We start from the raw sequence: 19305 nt of genomic DNA, 5'->3' as shown, positions 1-19305 counted from the left end.
ATGTCTACGTGCCTATTCCACTAAGAGAATTGTGGTATGAGGGTGTCGGCACCATTTCTGTGTTAGACGTGGTCTATTTTGTGTCTATGCCTTTTCTAAGTAGAAATGTGGTTTGGCCGCGCACCTTACTCACTTCATCCATTGCATCGCAGTTTGTTTCGTTGCATTCAGCATGTAGGATCACGATCTTTCCACAGCAGATCATTCCTCGCTTATATCATCCCACCCAACTACTTGTATTCTCTCTAGAAAACAAGTTCTGTCTGTGCATGAACCTATTCCACTAAGAGAGCTGTGGTTAGAGCGCTCCGTCACCTTTTCTATGTTAGACGTAGTTTGATTTTGCATCTCCATCCCTTTATGATATTTGTGTGGTTTTGCACTGCTTGTGGTTTGATTATTTCGATACATTCCATATCATTTGCATTGTTTCATTACATTGCATTGCATAGATCACCAATTATCAAACCGGCTTTGCGCAGCGTATAAGTCCAATTATCAAACCGGCTTCGCGTAGTGTATAAGTCCATTTATCAAACCGGCTTTGCACAGCGTATAAGTCCAATTATCCAACCGGCTTCGCACAGCGTATAAGTCCAATTATCAAACCGGCTTCATGTAGCGTATAAGTCCAATTTTCAAACCGGTTTCGCGTAGCGTATAAGTCCAATTATCAAACCGCCTTCGCGTAGCGTATAAGTCCAATTTTCAAACCGGCTTCGCGTAGCGTATAAGTCCAATTATCAAACCGGCTTCGCGTAACGTATAAGTCCAATTTTCAAACTGGCTTCGCGTAGCGTGTAAGTCCAATTATCAAAATCTTCTTGCATATCATTTGCATCTTGCCTCTGAACTATGCTGGTTTGATTCCTTACAAAGGGATACGTAGGCAGCCTGAGGGTGCAACCATTTATTTATCTGTATTTTGTTTGTTTGTCCAAGTCTTCAGCCTTGTCAAAAATGGATCGTCTCTGGGCTTTGACATTCACTCACGTCATTTCATGACTTCCGAGCTCTGTCAAAGAGGGGCAACTGTAGACACCCTATTTTTGACTACCCTTAAGACTTGGGCGCTACTGATGGTTTACTTGGTGGTGAAAGATGTGCAGAGCAAAGGTTCGATTTCTTCGGCAAGAGGAGAACCAAATCCCAACTTCACACCCCATTTTGGCCCAAAGCTATTTTGAATGGTTTTTAAATCTTAAAACCCTCTCTTTCAAAATATTTTTGGAAAGAAGTTTCTACGATGTTCCGAGGCTCGCATTTTGTCAAATGTTGCACTTTTCGGTAAACCGAGCAAGGACAAAGTGGAAATGAATGAAAGAGAGGTGAAATCTTTGAAAAATCTTCCAAAACATCTTGTTTGCGGGTTTGGAGTTGAGGAACATTGGAGAAGAGGGATGAAACCCAGTTGGGGAAAGAGTTGGGCATGAACCGTTAAGAGAGAGCCAGGTTGTCCTCGCTAAATCGGGCCTATCCTTTTTTATACTTCGATTTAATCTATGAGGCCACCACCGTTGGAAAGAAGACTTCCGGCGCTTCATTTTTCACTTAAGAATCTCCTAAAGCCGTGTCCAGATGGGGGAGATATGATTGGTTGAAGTTGGGCATCATTCTGGTTGGACCAAAACTGAGAAACCTTCACTAAAAGAGGGATATCTCTTAGCACACATGGAATTTTGATGTGCGGCTGACAAATTTGGAAAGAAGACTTCCGGGGCTACAGTTTAGGCTCAATAATGACCTGATAAGGAGTCCAGATGAAGGAATTAGGCTTGCTTCAAGTCAAGGACCAGGACTGATTTTTTCCATCGGCCTCTATGGAAGTCCATCGGCCACAATTTGACCTCAGCAGCTATATGTCAGCCAAAAGTGAACCTTATCGGCCACAAATGTTGGCCGATCGGCCAAAAATGTCCAGAAAGCCTAGAATTGGCAGAGATTTCGTCACCAACTGTTTCCAGCATGCTCCAGCTATCCCATGTTTAGATATTTCGACCAAACTCTTGCCTTTTGCTATATATGAATCAAAATATCTCATATTCAAGGACTTAGAACATTTTCTTTGAGGCTTAGAAGTTCGAGAGCTTCTCACTCTAGAATCCTCTCTCTGTAGAAATTTTGTAAGCAAAACTCTCTCCCTCCCTAGAACTCTTTCATTTTCCTCTTGTGTTTAGGCTTAGAAGTGAGAATTTCCTACACTTTTGCAAAGGCATCCTTCATCAAAGTTGATCACCATTGGCTTGAGGTCCTTTGGAACCTATTTTTGGGCTGATTGAAGGTTGTTTGGCTCAGAAAAGAGGCCATTTTGTTGCTGTGCTTCAAGGGTAAGATCTCTCTCCCTTTAAGCTTGTTTTACACATTTGCTTGGCCATCTTTTCACACTACTTTGGGGTTATTTTGGGGGTGGTGTTGAACTAAAAAAACCTCTATTTTTCCTCTATTTTTCAGTCCTAAAATTCTTGGTTTGTGCCTTGGTTGGCTAGGGGGTTGTCCTCCCTTTTGCTCCTTGGCTTGTAAGGCCTTGTGAGCTAGCTTTCAAACATTTCAAACAACTTCTTTTTGACCTTAGAACAACTGAAATCTAGAGGATTTTCAGTGGTAAAAACCCTTTTTTGAGGGCCCAAATTGGAGAGGGTGGTCCCCTCTCCTCTTGTCTTGCTTGCTAGTGTTGATGGCCAACCAAATGAGCATGTGTTTTTACTTCTTTATGGCTTTGTTTAGGCTCATTTTTGTGACTTATAAGACCTGATATAACTCTGATTTTGGCTGGTTTGATCACCTTTTGCTTGCATTTTGTACTCGTAGTGCAAACCATGGTTACTAGCTTAACTTGCTTGATGTTGTAGCGTATTATTTTAGTATGCATTGGCTCCATTCCAGCACATTTTTGGTGTTATTTTGACATGCCATAACTTTTTTTTTGGTTGGTGGACTCACCCTTTGCATGGTTTATACACTTGTAGTGCATTTCCACTCACTAGTCTAATGTGTATCATACTTGAGCTCATCATTCTAGCATGATTTTGGCTTAACTTTATGAAGATTTTGGTCATGTTTTAGCACTCTCTAGGTTTGATTTATGTTATTTTGGTCATGCATGCATTGCTTTGTATAGCCATGGTTCAATCTAGCTCATTAGCTTTGTGTATTGAGTCCACTAGCATGCATTGCTTGGACTATTTTCATGATTTGACATCATTTCATATGTGATTTCAGAGCATATTTCATGTTCATGCACTCACATCTTTCACTCTTTCCATGCTTTGAGGAGTTGGAACTTTATGCCTTAAGAATGAGCCATTGCATATGCCATTTTGCCTAAGCTTGTAAGCCGCCATATCAGTGTGTATTTGGTCTCATTTTGCCATGTTATAGCTCTAATTTTAGTTGGTGAAGTCATCCTATGCTTCGCTTTGGTAGGTGTAATGCAATCATCCTTATTGGTCTTGTATGCGTCACGTTTTGTGCCTTCCATTCTGACATGAGTTAGCCCTATTCAAGCATGTTTCTAGTCTTGTTTTGGCCTGCCTTGGGATTGTTTTGAGTCACCTGGGCCCTTTGGGGCTTGCTTGTTATGGCCATCATGTGAGTCCCTTGGCTAGCTTTAAGCTTTGAGCCCACTAGCATGCTTTATTTGTCATATATGCATGATTTAGCATTCTTTGGAATGTAATTTCAGAGCTTACTTCATTGCTAAATTCTCACATTTGTCACCTCTTCATCATGTTTGAGAGTTGTACTATTATGCTTAAGTCATGGGCCAATGCATTGAGCATGCATTTCTTTACTTTTCAAGCCATCATTTCAGCATTATGGCCACTGATTTGGGCCTATTTGAGAGCTGTCCATTTTGGTTTAAGTCCATCCTTTGCATGTTGTTGCATGCTTGCCTTGCATGTTGTCGCATGCTTGTTGCATATTTAGTACCTTGCATGTTGTTGTATGTTAGTATGTTGCATGCTTGTTGCATGCTTATCCCTTTATCATGTTGTCACATACTTGTCTCATTTTGTATGTTGTTGCATACTTGTCCACCTTTGCATGCCTTGAATGCTTGAATGTTCATGTTGCATCTTGCATACTTGTTTAGGTCACATTGCATTTGGCATGCTTGTCACCATTAGCCTTGTATGGCATTGTCATTAACATGCTTATGTTGCATTGGATTTGCATCATTCTTGAGTTGCTTGCATGCTTGCTTGCATGCTTAGGTTGCATAGCATTGTATGTGCATCCCTTGCCTCTTGATCAAGCATGATAGGGGTTAGGGTCCCTTATGTGTTTTGGTGTGCATTTCATTTGATATCAATTGCACATTCGGCTCCTTTGGCTATCATGCATAGAAATGCGTAATTGATGGCCCGAGGGTCTAGAACCATACTCCCTTGAGCTCATGACATGATAGGGAGGGTGGTTGTGCACACATTGTCTTGCAAATGCATTGCCATGCTCTATTTGTCCTCTGTTGCAGCAAAAGAAATAGTATTTTGCAAGAAGAGATGGCCGGTCGGCCATCTTTAGTGCCGGTCGGCTACAAATTTATGGCCGAGAGCCCCATTATTGGTCGATGATCAGTTCCCCTTGGTCGATGGCCTTTTCACTTGGCCGATGGCCTCTCACAGCACCCAGAAGGTGATTCAGAAGCATCCTTGAGACTTGTGTAGTTTTCAGAGGTGCAGAGTAGTGTAAACAGAGGCAGCATGAGCATGGCGATAGATTTTCGAGCTGAGCTGAGAATGCATGCATTTGTCCCTTTTCCTGAGGCCTCTTTACTGCTTTAGTAGCTTAATTAATTTGTTTTATTAGTTAAGTGTTGTCTAATAATTAATTAGCTAGTTAGTTAGTTAATTACTCAATTCGTATTATTTATTCGGACCCTCCGTCGAGAGGGCTGATTTTATAATAAGTGTGAGTGCGTGTGCGAATGTCTTCCAACCCCACATCTTTCTCCCTATTACTTACCTGCTTTCAATGGTTAGTTTTAGGTCATGTTTCAATTAGCATCCTTATGCTTGCATGTTTGCATCATTCATCTGTATTGCATGCACCGGGCTCGGCGCATCATACTAACTGCATTGTATTTCAATTCCAACTTGAATACGTGTATCGAGTTGCCGCATTTCACATGCCATTCTTAGAATAGCCGAGCCTATTTTAGTTGCATTTTGCATGTGTTGCATTAGCCATCTTAACATAGCTGGGATCATGCATTGATTTTTAACTAGCTATTGTTTTGGCTCGGAGTACTAGGTAAGTGTTTATGCTTTAGCATCGTGCATGAGTGTAAGTGTTGCCATGATAGCATGCTTGCCATGAGGCTAACTGCTTATGTGTATAACTACCTGAATGCCTGTGGGTGAACGTTAGATTACTTGAATTGGAACAATTCATCGAAATGCGAGTTTTTAAGCCCACTTGATTATGGCAAAATCATGTTTTCTTAAGCCCACTTGAGGGTGGCAAATCCACGTCTTAGCCTACTTGTGAGTAGCACCTTCAAACCATTTTCAAACAAACATGAGATGTTTTGTTCCAACTTGGGTGATCTAGTCTATACTTGTATGCTGTGCGCATCACATAGTAATTCTAGATTAGTAACTGAAATAAGAACACATGTGTTTTCAAAAACAAGGTATCACGTTTAGTAGTAGCCGATCTTTGATCGGGCGAGCGGGGGTGCTCATAGATGACCTTCCCCAATCGTACCTAAGTTCCCGAGCCAAGGCAACTTTGGTGATGACGGACACGTGGCCTTAGGCAACGAGTCAGGGTTTCCTAAATTCCCCCAAAATAAAATATTTAGGTGGCGACTCTGTATCTGGCAAAGCAGTCCATGTTTGGCACTTCTTTCTTAAAAATCAGTTTTCCAAAACGATTTTCTGGATTTGGACTCTTTGGTGATTTATCGGTCTCGCATTGCACTTTGCAGGATTAGATTCAGAACCGTGACATATGAGTCCGAACTGTAGTAGCAAGGCCCTCGAGGGCGCGTCTACAGTCATCTTCAAAACAACTTTCCCTTGTCTAGCCACAACAAAAGTAGACGAATTTCCCATGAATAGTTGTTCACCATTTGCAGCCTCATTATAAGTAGTGAACATCTTTTTGTCCACGCAAATGTGTCAAGTTGCCCCAGTGTTGACCTACCACTCTTTGGGATTTCTATCCAAATTATCCTCAGACACCACAACAAAGAGATTGATGTCATTTACCCTATCAGAAATGTAATCAACTTCTGTCATATTGGCTTAATTGGTGGTCTTTTTGCTTGTACTTTCGCGATCCTTCTTAGGGCAGTGGCAATCATAGGCACGATGTCTGGTCTTGCCACAGTTATAACATTTTTTTTTTAATTTTTTATTGCCATTGTTGTCACATTGTTTAGGACCATCTCCAACAAACTTCCACTTCTTGTTATGTGGTTTGGGCACTTATTTCACTACATTAGCCTTGGACTCCATGGGATTTTTACCATTTTTCTTTTCAGCCTTACGGTTATCTTTCTCAATTCTCAATCTTATGATCAATTCATCCATGGTCATCTCTTTGCGTTTAGGTTTTAAATAATTTTTGAAATTTTTCCAAGTGTAGACACCCCATTTTTGACCGTCCTCAAGACTTGGGCATCACCGTTTGAACACTCGGTGATCATCCTTGTTTGTGTTCGTCTTGAGTTCTCGGAGGTCTCAGCTACGGGCCTTGCCTCAGGACCTCTCAACTCGACTGTTTTGTGTTTGGTTTTGCACCAAACACTTGTGTTTTTGCTTTGGAGGGCAGGGAATGGCTTATTGGCCACCCCCACACTCCATCGGCCATGGCTTGAGACCACCGGCTGTGTTTTGTTGCCACCGGCCAAATGTTTGGCCGGCCGACACTATAGATGGTCGTCCGGCGATCTAGTTTGGCCAAATTGCATTTTTGGCTGGCCGACCACTGTTCATCTGCTTTTGCAGATATTTTCATGCCAGCTGTGATAGCTGGCATACACTCTGCTCCCCTCCATACACGTGTATGGAGGGATTTCCCTCTTATCTAGCCTGCCTTGGAAGCTTTACAAGATTGGATTGTCTATAAGAGGGAACCTCTCCTCCCTCCTCTAGGTTAGAAGAAAGATTTCCAAAGAGACCTCTGATATTAGGGTTAGGGTTTGTATCCATTCTATCTCTATATCTCTCTCTTTTTTTGCCTTGTGTGTGTTTTAGTCTTACTATTGCACACAAACACCTAGTCTTACACCTTTTCTTGGTTGCTGAGGGGCCAGAGGCCTGTTCTTAGTGTTCTTGGGTGGTTTTGAGCTCAAAGAAGCAGCTGGTCCACCATTTGTGAAGAGGGACTTCAAGGGTAAGAACTTATCCCTTTTATTCCCCATTTTTGCATAGCTTTTTCGACTACCTTGCAACTATTTTTAGACTTGTTGTATAACAAATAAAAGTTTTTTTTTTTGCCTACTCTAAATAGTTGTTTCAGAGTGTTTTGAGCTTTGAGTTTGTTTGACCCCTCTTAAGCCTTGTTAGGCTCCATTTTTGTGCATTTTTGGTGAGCTCCGGGACCATTGTGTTTGGGCCTCCTCACCACTGAAATCTTGAGGCATTTTAGTGGTGATGATGGTGCCTTGAGGTCCCAAGAAGGAGAGGGCCACCCCCTCTCCTTGTTGTCCATGAAAAGGGTCATTTTTGCCTCTTGAGGGAGCATCTAGTTTAGGTTCATGTTGATCATGCCTTAACTATTTTTTGTTCTTATATTGCCATGATATAGCATTGTGTTAAGTTGGTTTAGACACATCTTGCATGCTTTGGATACATGTCTTGTAATGCCTTGTTTTAGCCTTAATATGCTTTAGGCTTTTGACCCTTGTTCTAGCATGTTTTTGGCCAAGCTTTGTGAAGCTTTTGTGCTTGTTTTAGGATGCTAAAGTTCCGTTTTTGGTTGTTTTGGTCGACCATGACATGCATTGCATAGCCTCTTTGCATTCTTAGCTTGTGAGCCTTAAGTGCATGAACCATGAGCATGCATTACTTGCATTATTTCAGTGGTTTGGAACCACTTACCATGCCATTTCAATCCACTTAGCATGCTTGTATGCTTGCATTTGATGCCCCTCTAATGTGTTAAAAGGTTGTTGTCTTACGCCCTTTGTTTAGGCCCTTGTGCATGCTTGCATGTTTAGGTCACTTTGATGCCATCTAGGTGTATCCTTAGCCTTGCTTAGGCCTGCCTTGGACCTGTTTAAGGTCCTCTTAGCCTTGTGAGGCTTGGTTGACTAAGCCATGGTTTAAGCCTCTTTGGGCTTGCCTTGAATCTTAGACCATTGTTGCATGTTTAGCTTGTCTTGTTTACTTGGTTTGGTACCTTTACAACATGATTTTCAAAGCTTTATATGCATGTCACCTGTCCATGTTTGCAGCCTCTTAAGTGTGCTTGAGAGTTGTCTCTATATGCCTAAGTGTTGGTCCTTGCGTGCATGCATGTTTGTATGTCATTTTGACTTCATTTTTGAGCATGTTGGCCACTGTTTTGGGCTTAGTATAGAGCTGCCTAACTAGTGTAAGTCCCTCCTTTGCATCGCCATTGCATGCTCACCTTGTATGTTGTTGCATATTTGTGTGTTGTTGCATGATTGAAGTTGCATGATTGAATGAAGCCACATGCTTGCTTGCATGCTTGAACACCCACATTGTATCTTGCATACTTGTTGGTTGCATTGCTTCATGCCTTGCATGATTGTTGTATGCCTTGTATGCTTCTTTGCATTTCCTTGATTGCATGCTAGCTCACATGCCTAGGTTGCATCACATTGGCACGCATGCTTAACCTCTTGAATTGATTGTGATGGAGGTTGAGCCCCATTGTTTGTTTATGTGCATTTCACTCCACATTGAAAATGCCCAACTTGGTTCCTTGGGCCATCACGCATTGAAATGCGCGATTGATGGTCCGAGAATCGAGAACCATGTCCCTATGAGTCATGAACACGATAAGGGATGTGGTGGTGCACACATTTCCTTGAAATGCATTGCCATGCCTTGTTTTGCCCTCTGCTGCTGTCAAAACAGGTTCTGCAGGAAGAATTGGCCGGTCGACTACATACAGTGCCGACGGACCATGTATTGCAGGCCGAGAGTCACCCCAGTGGCCGATGACCACATCCCTTAGCCGGTGATCATTTACCTTGGCCGGTGGCACTCCACAGTGTGCGGAGAGCATACCTTGGGACTTGTGTATTCTTCAGAGGTGCCAAACAGTGAAAACAGAGGCAACATGTGTCATGGCAATGGATTTCCGAGCGAAGCCAATCCGAGCGTGCATTCATCCCTCTTCCCGAGGCTGTTTTACTACTTTAGTAGCTTAGTTAATTTGTTTAATTAATTAAGGGTCTGTAATAATTAACTAGCTAGGATAGTTGATTCGTTATTCGGACTGTATTATTCTTTTGGTCCCTCCGAGCGAGGGCAAATTTGTAATAAGTGTGGGTGTGTGTGTGCATGTCTTCCAACCCCCACTTCTTTATCCCTTTTACTTACCTACTTTTGATGGTTAGTATTAGGACATGTTTACTTTAGCATACCTTATGCTATGCATGCCTGCATCATTAATTAGTCTTGCATGCACCAGGCTCGGCGCATCATGCTAACTGCATAAAGTATTTCAAATCTAACTTGAATACATGCTATCTGTGCATTTTCACATGTCATCCATAGATTAGCCGAGCCTATTCTAGATTGCATTCTGTACGCGTTGCATTAGCCACTTAACATGGACTTGGATCATGCATTGATTGCTAACATGTTCTTGTCTTGGGTCGGAGTACATTGTAAGTATTTTTATGCTTTAGCATCTCGCATGAGTGTGAATGTCAACATGACAGCATGCTTACCATGTGGCTAGATGCTTATGTGATATAAACTGCTTGAATGCCTGTGGGTGAAGGTTGAATTGTTTGAGTTGGAACAACTCGTTGAAATCCGTGCTTTAGCCTACTTGCGGGTAGCAAATTTCAAATTGTTTTTCAAACAAACGAATATGCAATGTTTTGTTCCAATTTAGGCGATTTGGTCTATGCTTGTTTGCTGTGTGCATAACATAGTAATTCTAGGCTAATCACCGAAATAAGAGCACATAATGCTTTCAAAACAAGATATCACGGTTAGTAGAGGCCGATCTTTGATCGGGCGAGAGGGGGTGCTCATAGCTGACCTTCCCCAATCGTACCCAAGTTCCCGAGCCGAGGCAACTTTGGTGACGACGGACACGTGGCCTTTGGCAACGAGTCAGGGTTTCCTAAATTTCCCCCAAAATAAAAATATTTAGGTGGCGACTCTGTATCTGGCAAAGCAGTCCATGTTTGGCACTTCTTTACAAAAAAATCTGTTTTCCAAAAAATGATTTGCCGGATTTGGACTCTTTGGCTCAAGATTTAGAACCGTGACAATTTGAGTCCGAACTGTAGTGAGCCCCAAATGAACAGAAACGGGACTCATCCTCCCGGGGCGTTCGGGGACGTCTACACCAAGCCAGTGGTAATTTTTCCATTAATGCAGCGACTTGGAAAGACTCACTAAGAGGCATACCCTCAACATGAATATCATGCAAAATTAATTGAAAACTTTGAACTTGAGAATTACCATTGGGGAGTCTACCTTAACAAAATCCAGAAATTTACCATCAACAAATTTCTTTGTGTTGGCATCCTCTGTTTTGTATTTTTTTCTCCAAAGAATCCCAATATTCTTTTGTTGTTTTCAGAGAACTGTAAACATTATACAGCATGTTGTCTAGGCCATTGAGGATGTAATTTCTATAAAGAAAATCAAAATGTGTCTAGGTGTCTACTGCGGTAATAACTTGCCGATCACTTTCACCTTCTTTCAACACAAGAGACTCTTAATGGAGAAATCGGATAAGATTAAGAGTTGTAAGATAGAACATCATTTTATGTTGCCATCTCTTAAACTCTGTACCATTAAATTTTTCTAATTTTTCTCCTTGACTCATTGGAAGTTACACCTGATTTTGGGTAAGGATCGGAGTCGTTGTAACAATTGGATTCGAAGTACTACTTTCAGAAGCCATAATATTTGATTAAAAATAAAAATAAAAAACCCAAACCAAAACACAAATTAATTTTCTACCTACTAAAACCAGAAAATAAGTTATAACACGAAATAATTTTACTTTTCTAGTTACTAAAACCAGAAAAATAAAACACAACTATAATTTTCTTGTTACAAAAACCAAAAAATTATTTTCTTGGATGAAATAACGAAATTATTAATACAATGAAGACTTAATAAAGGAAAAAAAAATGTCTTATGATTGTTAGGAAATATTCACTGTAGTCAAAGAAAAGGATTAAAGAAAGGAGAGTGTCTGTTTGATTACAAAAATCAAAATAGTATATATATAAAAAAAAGAGAATTAAAAGAAAAATAGATTCTTATTTTGTCACAAAAACAAAACCAGAATCTGGAAAAGAAAATTAATAAAATAGGAAAGTAAACTAATCACTTACCTTATTATTTTCTCGAACAAAATTTGATCAAGTCCAGTGTTTTACATTGTCTCCTTAAGACAGATTCGTCCTCTCTCGCGTGCTAATAGATTATGGACGTCTACACTACAATGAAACTGACTTTTGACATTTTACGGCACCACATCAACGACATACAATAAATGCACGCCATAGTTTCTCACTTTTACGACTTGCTTTTTTTGCACGTCACAAATACTTTTCCAACCACGGCGTGTCTATTGTGTAGGCCGTGAATGGTAATCACGATGATTTTTTTACAACTTACAATGCATGCCGTAAATATTAAAAGTTTTCACGACGTGCATATGGCGTGCCGTTATTACATCAATTACACACGACGCACATGCGCCCGCCGTGAAAAGTGAATACTTTTCACGATGTACACAACGCCCGTAGTTAAAAGTATTGCACTTTTTACGACGCACACATCACTTGCTGTTAAAAGTATTACTTTTTTACAACGCACAATGCATGTTGTGAATTGTATGATAAAAAAAAAAAAAACGCCAAAATGAAATTTGGGGCTCCAATCACCAAAATATATATATATATATTAGAAATTTTTTTTCCCCAAAATAACTATTTTGCCTTCCTGTAATCAGAATAGAATATCACAAGGGTTTCAATCTCTCTCTCTCTCTAATGATGATGAAGGCCGAATCAATTGCTAGGGTTACCAGGATCATCTCATCTCTTCTCTTCGGTTGTATATCTAAAATCAAAGGTATCCATCGTCGTCTCATGCTTCTATTCTCTTCTTGGTTGTGTATTTGAAATCCCTAATTCATTCTCACTCCTAGCCCAGTCCTGCCCTAGTCTATTTCGCGTCTCTCTCGTTTACAATGGCTGCAACACCGTGTGCAGTACCCCATATTTGATGTACAAAAAAAAAATAAAAATGCACAACTGTTTAGGTTCTAATGACTTCTAATCATAGAGGAACATAGAAATGGTGAAGGGAGACGGTTCGAAAAGAGACGATTCGAAGTCAACAAGAGAGGGAGAAGGGAGAGGGTTCGAAGACGGATTTTGGGCATTTTGATCTAGAAGGGTTTCAATCTCTCTTTGGAGACTTCAACCTAGTTCGACGGCGACAACAATCGGTACAATCTCTTCTTTTCTCTTCTCTTCTCTTCTCTTTGCGTTTCATTGCTTTTGGTTCAGTTTTGGTTGGTTGTCTTCGACCTGATTCTGCAACCCTCCAGTCTTCAACCCCTTTCCCATCACCAAAAAACAAAAACCCACTTCATCTCCATCGATTTCAAGCATACCCATTTCAAAAAAATGTTTTCAAAATCATCAAATCAGATATCCATCTCTTATCCTCCTTTGTTTTGCTTCTGGGAATTGAAAAGATCAATCTTTCTTCATTTTGTTTTCAAAATTATTGAATCAGCTATGAATCTCTGGTTATGGGCATTAAAAAGATCAATGTTTTGATTTTGTTTTGCGCGATTTTGAACTCAGATTTGTGTAAATTGAGTTATTTTTTTGTTGATTGAACACAATACAACTTGTTCTCTGGAGTTTCGAGAAGTTTATCTCATTACCTGGAGATAGATTCTTATCTAGACTGATTCATGTTTATAGAAAGATTCTGAAATTTGATTTCTGTAGCCATGATTATACATAACCAATTTAATCATAGTAAGGAAAATCATCTACAAACAGAGAGTTTTTATACGAAAATCTTGTTCAGAATGATGCGAGATTGACATTTAAAAAAATAAAATAAAATTATAAACCACAATAATGGGCATTTTAGCTTGAAGTGAAAGGAAAACAAAACGCATCATTCTTTACCCTTAGAGACAGTGTTTGGTTCACTTGAATGCAAATGGAATGAAACCATTGCATATTTGATCCCTGAATTTGTCACTGGCATCAGAGGCTTTCAAGATATCTAAAAGATTTTTTTTTTTTTTTTTTTGGTAAACGAATCAAACCATTGCATATTTGATCCCTTGGCTTGTCACTGGCATTAGAACCCAACATCTTCTATGCTTCATGTTCCAGTTTTAATATGACAGATTATTTTATTCATTAATGCTTCTCTTAAAAAAATAAATTGAATAACAGTTTATTGCTTTGTATAGTGATTAACAGTTTAACAGTTTGACAATTTCAATTGTGAACCTCAATTCAAAACTTCCCCCAAATGGGTTTATTGGGGTTCTCTCTCTCACGGGTCATTTGTTTATTAAACCCTATTAATTTTTGATCTGCTTTCTCTGTACTTCCGAAGGTCTATTACTTCCCTGTGTGCTTCAGTTTACGATTTCTAAAGCCTACCTATGTGTTCCAGCCACAACCACATCATCGCTGTACTTGCCTACCACCGTTCAATCAACACGACCACCAAGTAATTTGATTTCTCCCTTTCACTATTTGTTTTTGTCTCTCCTTTGTGGAATAGCTCTGTTTCTATAAGCAACTTTTCCTATCGGTTAATAGATTTTCATGTGTTCATTTAAGAATTTTTTTCCTTCCTGTGACTTCACTCCCTACTCTTTTTTACAGGTATGGAGGTCATATTTTGAACCACAAAACTCCATTTCTTATGGAGTCAATTCTTATAATAAGGAGAACATCAGGGAGGTACAACTCTTTCACAATGCATTTAACAACATGGCATTAGACCACCCATTGAAATGAAATTATTTCATTGTGTTATAGAATATGTCATTTGAATATAGTTCATTAAAGATGGAATTTGCAATGAGCCCGTTTTGTTCTTACTTAGTAGTAAGTCACTGTGCAGTCACATACATTGGTGCACTGAAAAATGCAATTACTTGTTGAACAATTCTAAACAAGGATTGCAGAAACTTATTTAAGATTTGTTTCTCTCTTCTTTTGTTTGAACTTGGGGTTTTGTCACGCCCCAAACTTGCTCCTAAAAGTTCGGGCATGACCCATATAGAAATGGACACTTAACCTAATATACATATCATATGGGGTCTGGACGGAAGCATTTAATATAATAAAATAACACTGAAAAGCATCCATTGAGCTAAACCTAACATGCTAGGATCATGTTCGTGAGAGCCATTTATTTTTATACATACCCATACACATACATGACCATATAATCGAACATTGGTATAGGAAGGGGTCATATACATACATTTTAATCTTAGGTAAATAATTAAAGTACAAGCAAAAATCTTAACAAAACTTAACATAAATGCACAGACTTGGTCTGTAGCCTGGGCGTACTGAGGTTGACAATTGAAGGGTGAGCATCAAGGGTTAAGAAGGATTCCCAAAGTGATTACCTACAGAACAGACATAACACGAAGTGAGCGAAGCTCGGTGAATAATAGTACATAAACGATTCAATGCTCAACTTGAATTATAATACATATCAATGCATACATAAATAATGAGGCATAAGGTTAATTGATTCTGTATTAATTCTTGAATGGCCTGAGGCCCAGTCTTTAAACATAATGACTTGAAACATCATATCTTGAAATATAATGGCTTTACGCCCTTGAACATAGTGGCGATAGCTCTTGAACATATTAGTATTAAACTTTTAAACATGTTGGCATATAGCCCTTGAACATATGGTATGAAGCCCTTGAACATATTGGCATATAGCCCTTGTACATATGGCATGAAGCCCTTATCAGAATGGCATATAGCCCTTATCAGAATGGCATTAAGCCCTTTTACGTATGTATGAACTCAAAAGGTGGCTCACACGGATTCTAGAGGTGACTCGCATGGCAGCACTTAGTTCCATGCAGCACTTTGTTTCATACTAACCGATCATACAGAATGGCCATAGGCCCAGATGTCACAAATTGGCCATAGGCCTCACAGATGTTTCAGAACGGCTATTAGCCTCATAACTTTTACAGAATGGCCATAGGGCTCATAACTTTCACATCGGCTTTAAGCCTGGTTCACATATGTATGGACTCAAGAGGTGGCTCGTACGGATTCTAGAGGTGACTCGCATTGCAGCACTTAGTTCCGTACAACACTTTGTTCCATACCAGGAAACAATTATATCATGTCATACCATAAACGGAAACAATTTCATACATATGCATTATGCTTGAATCATAAGCAGAAATCAGAATTCATATTTGATTATACCTGGCACTTCAATAGCGCTAACAAATCGATATAAGGCATTCTTCTTAGTTCCATACAGGAATCCCTCGGTACTAAGAACTTGCAACATCCTTGAACGTGTAACATACGTGAATTTATAACAGACTTAAACTTGTAACATACATAGAGTTGTAACATACGTAAACTTGGAACATACGTAAACTTATAACATACGCAAACTTGTAACATACTTGAACCACAGTATTATTACCCCTGGGTAAGGACCGTGTGCTTCGGTTGTCATGAATACTTTACATATATGGACAACTGTTCATTAATTCAAAACATAACATCTCATTGCAGTACACTTAACAAAGACAGAACAATTACATCATAATGTAGTTACGTGACAATGTCATTGATATTTAATTCTGTTTTCAGGTTGAGTCATTCGTTGTTTATCATAACGCTTAGTAGGTATTAACGTATAAACAATCCGTGGTCTTAACCAGTGATTCATTCTGGGTAAATATCCATGTCATAAAATTCGTGTTGAATTAAATAAAACTGTATCAGTTCATGATAGGTCATTCAGAACATCATGTTCCCGTCAACTTGTTGCATAACATCGATGGTCGTATGTAATTCTTGTACAGTGTTTATAGACAATTTACAGGCTATAGCACATTAATAATATTCATTAACCGTAATTGGAATACCGAGTAGGTTTAGAGTCATACCGATGTACGCCAACATCTTTTAACGTTCACACAACCTTCCAATCAACATAATGATAACATAACGTAACTATTTGTGAAGAGCAGAGCGTTAATAATAAAAATTATTAACTGTAAAGAAATGGCGATGCCAGTACTACTACTCACAGTGCTATATTGGAGCATTTGACCCTCCCGAGGCATGACCTACACATGTGCATAACTTATACATTAGTTCTTGTTCTTCCTTTTGTTATTTTATGCATCATTTCACCTCGAATGAATTTACAACCATCTTATGATTATCAAAAAAATATTCTAAAAATACCAGAGGGTCGAGCACACAAAACAGAACAGATAAGTTTTTCGGACCTAGGACGCACGTGCGGCCGAACCCTCTGCTCGAGCGGCCATGCACCGCACGTGCGGTCCTTCCCCTCCGCTCGAGCGGCCGAAAGCAGTACCCATTTCCCATTTTTCCTCCTTCCCTGCTCGAGCGCCCGTGGCCTCCGCTCAAGTGGCCGCGTCCCTGTTTTGGGACAACTCGATTTCAACCCAAAATTTAGCAACACCACTTCATTTTCCATGCAAACCAAGATGAAATTAATGCAATATATTGTCCCAACTTCACTCTAACATGAATTATCATTTGAACACCACAAAATAAACATGATTAGAAGCTTAAACAAGTCACCATTCTTTCAAATTCCATTCTTTAATTCAAGTTCCTTATGTTCCTAAAACATAACACATTGCATATACCTAATTTCATGGGGTTGGCATAAAACCAAAGATTGAAGTGTAAATTTCATACAACGCCTAAATTAGGTTTCAAAGCAACCAATTGATGAGAATACCCTCTTTAATCAAACATGAATCATACAAAATCCACAACTACAAACCCTAAGTTGTCAAAACAAGAAATAAACTCTTCCTTAGGTCCAAGTGATGGTTGAATAGGTTGGATTGAGCTTACCTTGAATTAAATCTTACAACTTTCCTCAATTTGACAATCTTCTTTGTTGAATTTCTTCTCCCCCAATTCTTCTTCTCCCCCAATTCTTCTTCTCCACACTCTCTCTTTTCTCTCCCAAGAGATTTTTGGATGGAAAAGTGCCTAAGTCTTATTCTTATAAATACATATGCATATATAAGGTTGAATAGAGACAAAATTCAATCGTTTAAGCATCCCAAATTGAAAATTCGTAAACATGCTTAATATTACTTAAAAATTATGCTGATCACATATATAAAATCAATTTCAGATAATTAAGCTCCTAAGGTGTCCAATTTCTGATTCAAATATTCTAAGTGTAACAGATACTTTTTTTGTTCAACAGATAGACATCCTTAAACATAGGTTTCACTTACTTAATCGTAATTCCACATGGAATTTCACAATAAACATATAAATATACAGAATAAGGGAATTGAAAGTATACCAGAATCATAGACGAGGGTCGGGTTATTACAGGTTTACTTGGTAAAGATTACTTTTGGTCATTATTTATAGGTGATTCTAGTTTGAACTTCATGTCCATAACGAAGTCCCATAATAGCTTCATCTATGAGAAGGCAATAAAGCTCATTGTTCTGTAGTTGATTCTCTCAATTCAACCATGGTTTATCAAATTTAGTAGCATTTGATTGGAGTTCACATTCAACTGTTCTGCAATTACCTCTTGAACAGTTCTAAACAAGGATTGTAGAAACTTATTTAAGATTTGTTTCTCTCTTCTTTTGTTTGAACTTTTGGTTTACTTGGTAAGGATTGCTTTTGGTCATTATTTATAGGTGACTCTAGTCTGAACTTCATGTCCAGAACGAAGTCCCATAATAGCTTCATCTATGAAAAGGCAATAAAGCTCATTGTTCTGTAGTTGATTCTCTCAATTCAGTTGTGGTTTATCAAATTTAGTAGCATTTGATTGGAGTTCACATTTTACAGTTCCTAAACTTTTTACAAGCTTGAGTCAGAGAATTCAAGAAGACTGATCATGCTAATCATACCATAACAGTGCTGCTAGTTGGGATTCCCAATGTTGGCAAGTCAGCCCTGGCCAACTTCTTGCATCATATTGGCCGGATTAGTGTTGCGGTTACTTCACCCTTATTAAATCCTATTATCCATTATTAATTTTCTAATTAAAAAGTTTGATTTAGAAGAACTAATTTTCAAGATTCTTTTTTTGGTAAAAAAAAACAAAATGTATTTATGGTCATTAATTTGGTGGCATATTTTTATTTTTAAGAGAAAGGAAAGTTGAAACATGCAACAATGAGTCCGCTGCAAGGGGAGACAAAAGATATTAGCAGCTTGAAGGTGTGTAATATTTTTTTCATCTATGCCTATATTGCTAGAATTGTTTGGGTTGGGAATTATAGCTAATGCATTCCAAATTCTCTTGTTATTTTGTCTTCTCTAAAAAATGGTCATAAGAGAAGACCTTTGTTATGCTGAGGTTTTTCAGCATGTCTCTTTTCTTTCAGCTTCCTTTATCTGTATGTGTTTATCATGTAATAGTTGAGGTGCGTTCGAAACTTGCTTTAACAGGTATGGTTAATAAAAAATTCTCTCTTTTATGATCTAACAGGGTGAAAAACAATGCGCTAGAGTTACTCTCTTAAGCCACACAAAATTCTCTCCCATTTCGGATTGGTTAGATAATTGAGATCTTTAGATTTTCCAGCAATTCTGCTCTGATACATGCTTTAAATTTGAAATGCTGGAGCTATTAATGATTGTTTAATTGGGGAACAAAACTAGCTTAATATTTTTTTGGCTATCCTCAACTTGAGTGATGAATATAAGCAATGGTCAAAATTGTCTCCCACTGCGAGTGAAAAATTATCAAAGACAAAGTCGAAACTTCAGTTGACTCCAAGTTGGACAAGAGACGGAAGCAGTATGCCACAGATCACACATAGGTACAAACATTTCAATGATCAACTTATCATGTAATTTTAACAATTTATATTACTGAATAG

At 38.8% G+C, this 19305-nt stretch overlaps 1 long non-coding RNA gene across 3 annotated transcripts; it reads left to right on the top strand.

Annotated features, from left to right (window-relative positions):
• Positions 1-12106: 12106 nt before the first annotated feature.
• Positions 12107-18545, top strand: LOC114323009 (uncharacterized). Of its 3 annotated transcripts, none has more exons than XR_014340111.1 (5): positions 12107-12257; positions 12473-12636; positions 13839-13895; positions 14054-14404; positions 17792-18545. It is a non-coding gene; the product is annotated as an uncharacterized LOC114323009 (long non-coding RNA). The 3 variants fall into 3 exon arrangements; XR_014340110.1 differs by having other exon boundaries at positions 13779-13895; XR_014340109.1 differs by having other exon boundaries at positions 13805-13895; positions 17792-18544.
• Positions 18546-19305: the final 760 nt, after the last annotated feature.

This window comes from Camellia sinensis, chromosome 9 (assembly GCF_055761805.1).
Source record: "Camellia sinensis isolate YWXY chromosome 9, ASM5576180v1, whole genome shotgun sequence".
Lineage (NCBI taxonomy): Eukaryota > Viridiplantae > Streptophyta > Magnoliopsida > Ericales > Theaceae > Camellia > Camellia sinensis.
This window is presented reverse-complemented; position numbering and strand designations above follow the sequence as displayed.